Consider the following 14,079-nt stretch of genomic DNA (forward strand, 5'->3'; position numbering starts at 1 on the left):
TTAAATCCGATGTAGAGTCTACTGCAAAATCCTACTCGGCGAAGCTCTATGAAAAGGCTTTAGCCTCTCGCCGTATCAAACATAGCCGGCCCGATTTTGCCGAGAACTTCACGTCGGTTCGCGAACGAATGCCAAAATCGACTTCGCCCCGCGTTTGGGACCGCTATCAATAGGGTTTCCAGCGCTTCAAATGAGATCAACTCTCGTATCTTTACAAAACCCCAATTTGGAACCCTAGATTTAGCACCTATACGCGAAACCACCCCTTAATCCCTAAGATTCTTGGGATTGACTTTTAGAAGGCTTGCTTAGGGTCCATTTTGACCCTTCCAAGGCATAAACCATAAAACCCCCTAAGTTCTAGAAGCTAGGGTTTAGTGCTTACTCAAGAGCTACTCCAATGGGAAGAGGAAGGGAGATGAGTCTCAAGCCTTCCTAAATTGATCTCCTTCTTCTCTCCTTCCTTATCTTTCCCCTCTTCTTCTTCCTCTCCTTCTTGTTCTTTCATCTCTCTTCATTTCCTTTTAAGAGAGAGAGAGAGCAAGAGAGAAATAAGAGTGAGCAGAGAGGAATGAGAGAGGTGTGAGGAGGGAGAGAGAGGGCCTCAGCCACTCAATATAAAGCCATTTTGCATTATAGACCCTCAACTTTTAACTCCTTGCACAGCCCCTCACTGGGCTCCGTTTTCCGCGGCGGAGGGACCGGTCTCCCCGACTTGGGACCGGTCCCCGAGAGCTTCCCTCGGGCGCACGCGTTCGGGAACCGGTCTCTCCCCGGGAGACCGGTCCTCCCTTGAGAGACCGGTCCCCGAGAGCTTGATTTTCAGGACTTAGCCAATTTTTGGCATCTCTCGCTGGGTCCACGTTCGGGAACCGGTCCCTCCCTGCCAGGGACCGGTTGCATCACGCAACCCCGCTACAACCAGCCAGGGGAACCGGTCTCTCACCTGCAGAGACCGGTCCCCGAGAGCAACTTCTGCCCAATGACGCCATTTGCCTCATTTGCTCTCGCGGACTCAACTCCAAGGCACTTTTTGTGCTTTGGACATTCCCAACTCCCACAAAGGGTATTCTCTCGACAGTCAGTCGATCCTGGATGGAGTGCAATCCTCATATTTCGAGAATTCACTTCCTTACAGCAAGGGTGTTTTTGCATTTGTGGACTTCTTATATTATCACCCACGCCCTTGAGGCCTCCCCTGAGCTCACCAGCAGCAAGAGGAGAGGTAAGGGAGCCCTCCACACTCTCCTCTTTGATTTTCTTGGTTTTTATTTGGATTTAGAGAGATTAAAACCTCTCTTTTTGCTCCTTTTTGGGTGTTGGAGGCTTTTCCACCATTGGAGCTTGGGATTGGAGCTTGAGAGGAGGAAGATATCCACACTTGGTGAACTTAGAACCTTGTTGGAAGCTTCTAAGAGGTTAGTAGCTCATTCTCTTCCTCTAGATTTGAGTTTTGTTGCTTTTTGATGGTTGGAACCCTAGAATGAGGTTTTAGGGTTTATTTTGGGCATTTTGAATCTAGGGCTTTTGGAGCTAGATTCTTTGGTCTAGAACCTTCCTTGGGCTTGGATTGGAAGGATTCTAGCTCTCTTTTGGAGCTTAGGAGAGGATTGTTTCTCTTGAGGTGAGTTTTGGCCCTTTTGCTTCTAGGTTAATGATTGAGCTTTTTGCTCTTCGTTTCATTTGGGTAACCCCATTTTTGATGTTTCTAGGATACTAGAAAGCTTGTGGATACCTCCGTCCGGCGAAACGAAGGTTTCGATTTTGGTGGGTTTGACCTAGCCTATAATATGAGAAATTCTCATATATGGTGATATATGTTTCGTAAATTGGAAAATCATGCAAATTCATGTTACGTGTATTTATTATGATTTTTAGAATACTTAAAATGCCCATGTTACATGTAATAAAATTTTGGACCTCTATGTAGTAGAGAGTTGCTTGAGAGACATAGGGTTGCATTAGCGTTCTATATGAGACTTGGTTTCATGTTTCTATTGTGCAAATGAGCCTTGATACATGCATTCAAACTTACGTTTAATTGAGTGATAACAAAATTGCCATATAGAGGCACCGAACTTGGTTATTATGTGACTTAGAGGGCTAATATCATCAAGCGGCATTGAGCTCGGGACATGGTTGAACCTAGTGAATAGGGCCATCGAGGGATTTGGAAACATATTGAACATTAAATTGTCTAAGTGTCATCAAGGGGCACTAGGCGTAACGAATGTTGAAACTTCACATTGTGACTTAAACTAGATCTTCGGGATGCTAGTGACTATACCATGTTAGAGACATGAGGATTGGATACTTGAGACTTGGACTATGCTTGCTTGCCATTTGTGCTCATTCGCACATGCTTGTGAGGGTCGCTCCCTACAAGCCGGCACTCCGGAGTTAGCCTACGCGACCTATGTTCGCTCGTGCGGTATTGAGAAGCCTACGGGGTCGAGTGGGACAGACACATTCCAAGAGTAGGGATGTTGGGCTACCACAGGCACTTAGGCGGCACAAGCTGGACTACCTTTGGTAGGTCCNNNNATTATTTACTTTGTTCGTTCATATGGGTTACAGGGTTTCGATACAGCACTCGTACAGTTTCATTAGGTTGATGATTCAGATAGATCAACACTAGTAAGTAAGAGTTGTGGCACAGCTAAAAGTAAAGGTTAATTCCTGGATGGTTTCCATCAGGTCGAACACGGCGGATTCACGGACACCATCGGGTTGTAGGGATGAGAACCTTACACAGACAGGCATTGTAGTATACTTGGTTGCTTGATAGAGCTCATTCCCTATGTATTGACATACTGCATCGAGATGCTTACTTGTCGGTTATGATTGGAACTTAATAGTCATGCTTTGGACATACTTATCATGATAGAGTAGATGTTCTATACTTTGACATCATGCCTACTTGAGACATAGTAGTATAGCATTTTATTTATGCTTTCTTTCAGCAGTTCTTATACTCGCTCTTTATTTGCTTATTATTATTGTCGTTACTTACCCTTTTCTTTGGGGCTTAGTGGAGCTTGAGCTGAGGTCAGTAATTGCCCACTGGGAACTATAAATTATAGTTCTCACGCCCTCTTTTTCTCGATGTTTTTCAGAGTCTTCCACGCCGGGAGAGGCTAAGGACCGCAGGAAGGGAGTTGCTTCGAGCTAGCTTCCTTCGAGGACGATTTGATAGGTGGTCTACCTCTCGTTACTTTATTTTGTGAGAGGTCGAGAGTTGTACCCGTATATGTATAGAGACCACCATTTTTGTACTAGAGACAGATATTGTACTACTTTATGTCTTACTTTTACTTTTTGTTATGTTTCCTTTCCTCTGGTTATAGATGATAGAACTTTACGCGCTCTGATATCATTAGTTGTCTTTTACCCCTTTTTTGTTCTATCTCTTGCTTTATTTCCACTGTTGTTGTAGACGCCTTATATGTGTAGACATATAGCGGGTCTGGGCATGCTACCGGGAGGGCCTCCGCCGGTCCCGGGGCGTGATAAGAACACCCCCTCGCGGTGGATCAGACCGCTGGTGTTCGTGAAATGCGTTCGAGCAGTGACGATCGATGCTAATATACTCAATAGTCAACTGTTGGCAACTAGCCAACAATCCTACCCCTCAGGGTATGCCGACCGTATAGGTCATCAAGTGCAAGAGTCACAGAATTGACCGAATAGGTCACCACAGATGGTCCGCTCTACTTCTAGATCATGATGATAAATGCGAAAAGTAATCAAATAGAGCAATAAGTAAGAAGTCAAAGGTTTCTAGGCCCATAACATGATGTGCAAGATAATAAAGAGAGGGTGGAGAGAATGTCACCGAGTGTGCACCACTGTACCGACTTCGGATCGAAGTACCTATCTGTATGAATCTGTCTCCCGACTGTGGAAGATCGTCAACCGGACCTACGGAGGGTCCACCGGGTTAGTATCTAACACATATAAGGAACACTAAACCCATAACCGCACAAATAATCCCACGAGAATCGGTTTTCCAAAATCGATTATCGTAATTCACCGGACGTCCCAAAAATCACACCGGGACTCCGCCAGGACCCACGAAGTGTTCCGGGACTTACCAACTCGTGCCATGAGTCACTCGCTGCCACAAAACACCATGATAAAGGTGTCCTGGCAGCAAACACGAAGACTCACATCGAAACGATTATCGTCAGATAACCATTCCGATCCGGGTTTCCGAAAGTGTCGTTTTCGACACCGGAAGCCACTGTCGCTCACCCGTCGTCTTCGAACTCCCAAAATGACATACGTGACCAGCCAACCAGGCTCAGCGACAAAGTATATATACTATCCTTGAACATCGTCGGAAGGAATCCGAATCAAAACTGCGTTCCGTCGGCGAATATATCTGATAAACGCACTGGAAATCGATATTCGATTTTCGCAAAGGCTTTAGACCTTGGACAATCAGTCTAGAGATCACCGACCACCCACACATACAGCCCACAGTAGCCAAGAAGTGTACAATTGCATAAAAGGCCCTACAAATACATAAAAATATATTATTTTATGTGATTTACAGGGTTTTATGGTTCGATCCCGAAAATCGATGAGTTTTGAGGTTAGCCGAGACACGTGCTGATAGATCTTGACGTGACGGAGGTCGTGCTCATGGTCTAGAGCACAGTGGCTCACTGGGTAGGGCGCGGGAGTCACCCGAAGTTCAACGAACTATGCGTACTGAACTTAAACTGCGTTTTATTTCGCAAATCGGGGCTCGCTAACCCCAAAGAAGATGAGCACGATGATCAGCACTGATCAAGGATCATCGTGCTCACTTTGGAAGGAATCGGGGTGGCCTCGGATCACCGAAACAGTGATCCCAACCCGAAAACATGCACAAACAGCCTTTAATTAGCTGACCGGGCAGGAGGAGCTAAGGCACGACCTGCAGCGGCTCGGTGGTGGAGGCGCCAGCGACAGGTGGGTGTGGCAGGTAGGGGGAAGGTCACCGCTCGCGCCGGCTGGCGACGGGAGGCGGCAGCAGCGACAGAGCAACCGAGCCCTCGCGGGCTCGGCCCGGGTTCAAATGTTCACAGCGGCCTCGGCGGCGGTTGGGGAGCCATAGGGCGGCAGTGATGGGTCGGCGGTAGTGATGGGTCGCCGAAGGTCAGAGGAGGGTGGCCAAGGTGGCCCCGAGTGGCGGTAGCGCGAGGGAAAGGAGCTGGGGTTTTCTTGGCCCTAACTTGCCCTAGGTGGCCGCAAGCTGCCAGGGGCGGCAGTGGTGGCACGCGGGGACAACGGCAGTCAACGGGAAGGGCGCCGAAGTTCCGAGGGCGTCGTTGGAAAGAGGCCTGAGGGTGGGGAATACCCTGCACAACCCTCGGCCTGCGATGGAGAGGGAGTTGGTGGTGGAGGAGATGGAGAGGAAGATGAAGATGGTGCAGGTGGCGGTTGGCCGGTCGAAGCTCGGTTGCCGGCGGCCAGGGAGCGCGCTGCGCACACGGGTGAGGAAGAAGGGGCGGCTGGGGGTCAGCTGAAGCTAGAGTTAGGGTTTCCTCCATGAAATATAGGGCTTTTCGCAAAATTTTCCACAACGCGAGCAAAATATAGTCCCTCACAGCGCGAGTAAAATGCATGTACATACCCCCACGTTCGATTTCACACAAAATGGTACATAAAATATAGGGCTTTTCGCAAAATTTCCGTTTAGCCATCTATAACCCCTCCTCGATCAATGCGCGATATCATATATATATTCCTATATATATATAACCACCTAGCTCTCTCCTACCCAAAATAGCGCTTAGCTGCTGATTTAGACCGCTTTGTTTTCGCCAGATTTAGTCGTCGATTCGCGATAAACCATCCTCTCTCGATCCACCAATATATATATATCCTTATATATATCATATATATATATATTATATATATATATATTATATATATATATATATATATATATATAATATATAGAGTCCGGCTACGGTGTTGTAAAAGCACCAAGCACTTTGTGCTTGTAAATTTTTACTATTAGATCTACGCCTTTGATCATTTTTAACCCATTATATTATACTATTCAACCAACACCCACTCAACCCTGGGGCCCTCATCATCCTAACTGCACATCCCTTAATCCAAAGGTCGAAAACATACAAGCACCAATGACTTGGTACTTTTAAAAGCATAGGAGCTCATTATATATATATATATATATATATATATATATAATAATATATATATATATAAGAGAGAGAGAGAGAGAGAGAGAGAGAGAGAGAGAGAGAGAAGAGAGAGTCCGGCTGGGATACTATCGATAGCACAAAGAATTTGGTGCTATCAAGTTTTTCTACCGTTAAATTTACCTTTTTTACCATTTTTCAACCGTTAGATTATATATTCAACCAACCACCCACTCAACCCTAGGGAGCGCACATCATCCTAATCGCACATCTTTTAATCCAATGGTAGAAAACTTAATAGCACCAAGTCATTGGTGCTATTAATAGTATTCCAGCCTAGTTCTATACTATATATATATATATATATATATATATATATATATATATATATATATATATATACACACACACACACAATTATATATCAAATTTCAAAATTCAAATTTGAATTTTTTTATTCAAAATCTCAGATATTACAGTGTTCCGCTGACGATTTCACTAGAAAACGCCACAAAATGAACAACAGACATCGCGAAGGCCACGGGACCTTGGACAACCAGTCCAGGGATCACAAATAGTTGTCCCACACTGCTCAAGGCAGACCGCAAGACTCAAATTGCATAAAAGCCCCTAAACAACTTATAACCGCATAATATATAAAAATAAAAGTGATGTTTAGGGTCGTTACCAATAACTGTGCTCACTTTTCGGAGAGTCGGAAGGCGTTCGGATTGCCGGAACAGCAAGGAAGGCCCAGAATTGCCCTAAATCGAGCTTGACAGGGAGCAGGGAGCAAGGACAAGGGGCCGCGGCTACGATGGCGCAATGTGACTTGACCACTTATGCTCAAAGCTGCACCAAAGAAGCAGTAGCAACCGCAACGGTGCTCAGCGGCTGCTAAAGCCACCGGGAAGGTGTTGCCAGAGGCTTAAGGTGGCACAGGTGGGGACCAGGGGGTGCGCGCAAACTCCTTGCCCTTAGGATAGAGATAGAGAGAGAGATAATAAGAGGAAAGTTGAGGGAGGAGAAGAATATGGGTTTGGCCGGTCGGATCTCGGTCACCGGCGGCCAAGAAACGCGCGGCGCACGCAGAGAGGTAAGGGTGCCGGCTGGGCTCGGGTGAGGGAGATGAAGAACTAGGGTTAGGGTTTTGGAGAGAAGAAACCCTAAGTTGCTTATATATAGTAGAAGGGAAAATGCAAATAAGTCCTCCAAACAACATAATTTCAACCTAGGTCCCTCAACGCGTGTAAAACGTGCGAAGGCACCTTCGTGAGTGATCTCATGCAAATCGATACATAAAATAATAGGTATTTTCAAAAAATACCAATTTTCCAATATTGATCCTTTCTCGAACAACGTACAATTTCGGACGATCGACTCATCAGATTTGCTTACGGCTTGCACCAGCACCTCCGGCACTGCTAGACTATCAAAACTACAATTTTGTTTCACCAGAATCAGTCGCCAATTCACAACAAATTTATACTCTTTCTGTCTCCACATAAATACCTATATATATATATACCTATATATATATATATATATATATATATATATATATATATATTTAAATTCAAATTGAATTTCACCCAAAAAATGAAATTTCAAATATTACATGTAACATACCACATCCCTCGTAAATCGTGCCGAGTTCCGTCAAAACGAGCAGAGCGCAGAGTGGAACGAGTTGGTATAGGCCCTAAGTGCATTGGAGCCTATATATATATATATATATATATATATAGTGCAAAGGGACCCGAGAGAGTGAAGTTTCAAAATCTGGCTAAGTCCCAGATTTTGTGCTCTCGGGGACCGGTCCCTGAAGAAGAGACCGGTCCCCGTGCGCGTAGCCTGCCAGGAATCCTGAGACAACCGGTCCCTGACAGTGAGACCGGTCCTCGGGAGACCGGTCCCTGAAGAAGAGACCGGTCCCTCACTGTGCAGCCAGCCAAAAATTTCGAAATTCGGCTAAGTCCTGGAAACCCAATGTTCGGGAACCGGTCCCTGGTCGGGGAAATCGGTCCCCGACTGCGAAAGTTGCCCAGTCTGGGCAGTGCACAGTATAGGAAGTGGAGGGGCTTAAGTGCAAATGTCGCAATACCTTATATGGCCCTAGCCCTCTCTCCCACAGCCATTTTCACCCTCTTCTCATTTCCCTCTCTTTCTCTCTCTAGAACCGTAGCCCTAGGGCTTGGAGAAGAAGAAGAAGAAGCAAGGAGAAGGTGGATTTGGAGGCTTTGGTGGGTCTTGGAGCTCTCCAACAAAGAGGAGCTTGGTGGAACTTGTGCTAACGTGAGTTTCTAGCATGTAGAACTCAAGGGTTTGGTTTTAAACCTTAGGATTTAGAGTTTTGATCCTCTAATTAACCTAAAAACCCTCTATTGACCTTGAAACCATGAAATCCACGGTTTTCTTGAGGAGCTCTCATGGTGGATCAAAAGGGCTCATGGTAGATGCCCTAGGGATGGTTCCAAGAGCCTAGAAATCTTAGTAGGATGCTTCTTAGGTGATTCTAAGCTATTATTTGCTTAAGGTTGGGATCAATCCAAGAGGAAACCCTAGATGACATTGTTAGGGCTCAAATTTGGGGCTTTTGCCCTATGATTTTTCGGGGACGAATTGACCTCGTAGAAACCTAATTGGGGATGTCCTCGACGCGTGGGACAACTCCGTTTAACGATTACGAAAATGTTTAAAAATGGTTCATGTATAAAGGGGCCTAATTTGGCACTATTTTGAATATAGGACGCGGATTCGGCGTTCGTAACGTTCGGGAGTCTCCATATTCATCATCTACTACCACTCAAGGTGGGGGGTGCACGCCGGAATCATCGGATTCCCCTTTATGTCTATTTTCGCCTTTGTTGAGCATATTTGTATATAGAGTCATTCATGCATAGTAGGGATATTTACATGTGATTAGTGGTTAGAGTTTCAATATTGTGCTTCTAACGTAGTTGAACATAGTGATTGAATATGAACCATAATGGACATGTATGTAGAACCCTAGAAGATGTATGAATACAAGACTTGGACCTTGATTGTAGTAAACAAGGGTGACAATGACAATAGAGACATGATTGCCCATGAGAATGAACTTGTTACACAAGGTTTAACAATAATGGTATTGAGACAAGAACAATATAGAACGTGACATGAACAATAGGTAAGAACCTATCAAGACATCGGCATTATAATTTGTGGCAATGTATCCTCAACTTGAGGATTGGATCGAGGCGCACGTGGACGTAGGCTTGAGGGAGGTCGCTCCTCCTCAAGTGGTGTACTTCGAAGTGTAGACACCAACGGGGAAGTACCCCATCAACGATCCCTCGGGTGGTTATGCTTAAAGCCTCCCCCGGTAGACAGGAGATGGAACGGTGAGCTATTGGGGTTAACAAAGTTAACCGGTAAGATTGGGTACAGAAAGATAAGGTAATGATAAAGAACATGCATGCATGCATACTATATATTGTTATTGATTACATATATCCACTGACACTCTTCTGCAGGCATAGTATTAGATGTATTAGTACTGGCTACTTTTCTTTCCTTGAAATATTTATGCCTAGATAGACCTAGTGGGTAAGTCGACGAGGTCGGATGCCGAACCCACTAGGAATTTCGTTGTAGTTCTCACACGACTAACCCTACAGATCCGAGTACGAGCGGGGTGGCGGAGGACCGGGGCAAGGGTTTAGCGCCATAGATAGTGGCCATCGGGACTTTTTCACATTTTGTAGTCATTTACCCTTTTTGGTTTACATGTATAAACTTCTTTTGTTGATTTGAAAAGTTGTAAAGTTGAAAACAAATATGTAATTGGGTGAATGGCTAAATGTAAAGAATGATAAATGAAAGCATGAAATGTAATAGTTCAGTTTACTTTTATTTGGTGCAAAAGCAATCAAGTATTATACATGGTTGAATGTATTAGCTTAGAGCTTTCGCTTCCGTTGTTGCTTGCCCTCGTGCAAGCCTTATATAAATGCTAATCTCGTTGTTTGATTGCTTTATTATACATGTTTTAGAGCCTTGGGCGGACGGGGGAGGCTCCGTCCGTTCGGCGTCTGTTGACGTGACCCGAACCCGACCAAATTGGCGGGGATTGGGGCGTCACATTACACCACATGAGTATACCCCGATTGCCCCAACAAACTTAAGAGATTATTCGCAAATGGATTCTACTGAGAGGGTTAGACCGCTTACCTGGTACACCCTGAACCATAATAGCAATCGTCGATGATTGAGATTCCAAAAGGCTATTTGGCTCAACAATTCGAGGGTATAGAGTGCACCTTTAGGGTTAGATTTAGCTAGATCGGAGTAGCAATTGTAATATACCAAAACTTCGGTAGAGTATATCGAGCTTTAGTCAAATTGACCAAAGTGTGCGAGAGAAATAGTTGGACAAAGTCTTAGAGTTAAGTTCCGAATGCGATTGAAGGGTTTTAGCATTACTCGGCACGAAAAGGAACTGAGCACTGCCAAAACTGCAGTCTGGGTACTGCTTAACCGGTGAAGCACCAGGGCAGTACCGGTACCAAACAGGCCACCCAAGAAGCCATCTCTCGGGTTTGGCCTCTGTCAAGCTACTTAACCGGTGACGGCCCCGATGCGTACCGGTACCCCGCAGCAACCCGAGAACAGCAGCTCTCGGGTTTGGACAGTTGAACAAGGGCATACCGGTGATGCCCACCCGCTTACCGGTACCTTGCACTACGAACAGCAGGTTGCAGTCTGCTGCAAATAAGAATGTTTGGAGGGCTTGGTTGCAATTGTAGCAGCTTATAAAATCTCCCTATCTCCTCTTCTCTTGTTCACAGCCAAGGGAACCCTAAAAGAGCTCTCTCTCTTTCTCTCGGAAGTCTCTCTCTCTCTTGGGGGTGGATCAAGAGGAGATTTAGAGGAGGAATTGGAGAAGATTTGGACCTTTGGAGAATCTAGAGCTCTCCTACAAGGTGGAGCATGTGGTGTTCATAGGCTAAGGTGAGGTTTCTTGTAAGATCTTATTTAGGGTTTGGTTTTATACCATAGAACACTTGGTTTTGATCTTCTTACATGGAAGGAAACCTAGTAGAGACCTTGGAACCTCATGAAATTCTATGTTGTTCATGAGCTCTCATGGTAGAACTCTAGGGTTTGGTTCAAATGCCCTAAGAATGGTTTTAGATGGATCTAGATGAGTTTCTAGAGGATGATAAGCTTGTTTTTGCTTACCTCCAAAATTCATATGGTGTATGTTGCTATAGTGCATTGTTAGGGCACCAAAATTGGAGCTTTTGTCATAGGTTGGTTTAAAGGTAAATTGACCTTGTAGAAACCTAATTGAAGATATTTCCGACGCATTGGTGGACTCGGTTCCAAGATCCAACGAGTCTACACAAAGATATTGGAGAAAAAACCTATTTTGGCTTCATTTTTCGCAGTTAAGAGAAATAGGGGTTTAAAAATCACGAGATTTGAATCGTAGCACCCTACCAACCATACGAGGTGGGTGGTGCTTTCTGAAATCCTCGAATTTTTCTTTTATGTCTAAAATATCATTTCTTGAGCATATGTATATATTGAGCTTCATGCATTGTAGGGTGATTTGAGAGTATATTGTTGCATGTTGTGAGTACAAATGCATATGAGATGATTGTAAACTAATGAGAACTTGTAAAATCCTATGTATGCATGAATGATGACAAGAACCTAGAAAAGGCAAAGAATCTAGTGACATTGAGAACAAATAACATTATGACATCCATAGTAGAGTGGCATCAATGAGTTTTGGAATGCTAGTGTTAGAAGTGTGGCATTAATGAGAACAATAAATGCATGAGATTGAGTATAAAGAACATGTAGTGTGTGTGACACTAATGAGAGTTAAAGAATGCAAAATATGAGATAGTTGACATTATGACACAACATGGCATAACATCCTTATAGTTAAGGGTCAAATGAGCATTGCATCTTTTGAGTTAAGGATTGGATTGAACTTGGCATCCTTAAAGTTAAGGATTGGATCATACTCACCTATAAGTCTTGGCTTGAGGGTGGTAGCTCCCCCTCAAGCGATGAGCTCCGGAGTGTCATCACTGGGTTGGTGTTTTTCGCAGAGGTCGGTCCCGTCGGGTTGTAGCGAGTACCTCCCTGATATTAGGGATTTGAGTTGGTGAGTCTATTGAGGGTGAAACCTACGGGTTAGCTAAGAGATTGAGTAAAGGAATTGTGATCTTGCATGCATCATCAGCATTCTAATTGAGCATAATTGTTGATTATATCTTGTTCAGGCATATTAGCTGCATATGTATAGTTGGTTACTATCTATTTGTTTATTCTTCTATTATGCTTGATTTAGACCTAGTAGGAAAGTCGGCGAGGTCGGCGGCCGAACCCACTGGAAACTTTGTTGTAGTTCTCACCCTACTATTTTCACAGAGCTGGGACCGAGTGAGCCGGCCGATGATCGCGGTAAAGGTATCGCGCCCTAGACATAGACTACCCGAGATGGTTTCATATTTACTTAGTTGCATACCCTTACGTCATCTTTTGTATTTAATGATACTAGTTGTATGAATGATGTATGAAAGCAAAAAGCTTATATTTTGGAAGAGATGTTATGTACATTTTGAGATCATGTGATGTAAAAAAAATGATGAAAGAATGTAAAAGAATTTAAATGTTGAATGCATGTATGTGGTTAAAAGTTAATCATTATACTTGTATGTTTATAATAGTTTAGAATCTTTCACTTTTGGCTATTGCTTGCCCTCGTGCAAGTCATATATGTTTATGTTTCCGCATGTGCAAAACTTTATACTCGATTTGTACTTGTGTTGAGCCTTGGGCGGACAGGAGAGGTGCTGTCCATTCGGCGTCTGTTCGACGTGCCCGAACCGACGAAATGGGCCGGTCCCGGGGCATGACAGCAACAGTTGCAGAAGAGACTTCTCTGAGACTGAGGGCTACGATGATGATTAAACCATTATGGCTCCGTGAATCTGATCTTGGGTTTGATCCGCTATTGATGGTAATCTCGGAAACACTGGGGAAAGTGTGACACCCCAACTTCCAGGGGATTACCCATCCTAGAACTACTCTCGTCCTAGTATGCTTAGCATGCTTAACTCTCTTAACCTCTTGGGCCTAGCCACCACCCAAAATGCTTAAGTCGGGTTAAAAGTTTTAACTCTATTATATCTTATATATAGGACTACCTAGGGTCACATTCTCCCCCCTTAAGCCCTGACGTCTTCGTCAGGCTCAGACGCACAAGTATCAGGAGATGTGAGACTCGTTTCGCTAGCCTAAATTGACCTTATAATAAGTTGCACTCCACCCACAATAGTCTCATGCTTACCCGCTGTACAATCCTTAATCAACCAAAACTCATCTCACACTTTCGGCTGGTAATTGGCTATGCTACCAACTGTGAAGCCCCAACTTCCCAGAGGGTCACCCATCCTAGGACTACACCCATCCTAGTCACGCTTAACTCTCTTCACCTTTTGGACCTAGCCACCTGTAAGGACTGAGATTTTGGCAGTGTAGTTAAACTCTCTATTGACGATATTTTTGTGTGTTATTTAATTACATAAACACTCATCAAGTTTCAGGAGAAAACGAGTTAGAATGGAGAAGTTACGCGATCAATACTAATCACTTAAAGTGAATAGTAACTCCGATTTTCCGGCGAAGCCAATGAGTGGAGAAGGCTTCCGGTGCGTATTGGACTCCGTTCATAGCAATCCAATAGCTCATTTTGAACGGTTCGACTATTCTGAAACCTATGGCACTGATGGATTTGGGTTCTGATGCACGGTTTTTGAGAAAAAGGGGTTTGATTGGATTTAGATATATATATATATATATATATATATATATATATATATATATATATATATATATATATATATATATATACCAAAAT

The sequence above is a fragment of the Ananas comosus genome, linkage group 5 (genome assembly GCF_001540865.1).
Source record: "Ananas comosus cultivar F153 linkage group 5, ASM154086v1, whole genome shotgun sequence".
NCBI classification, from domain to species: Eukaryota; Viridiplantae; Streptophyta; class Magnoliopsida; order Poales; family Bromeliaceae; genus Ananas; species Ananas comosus.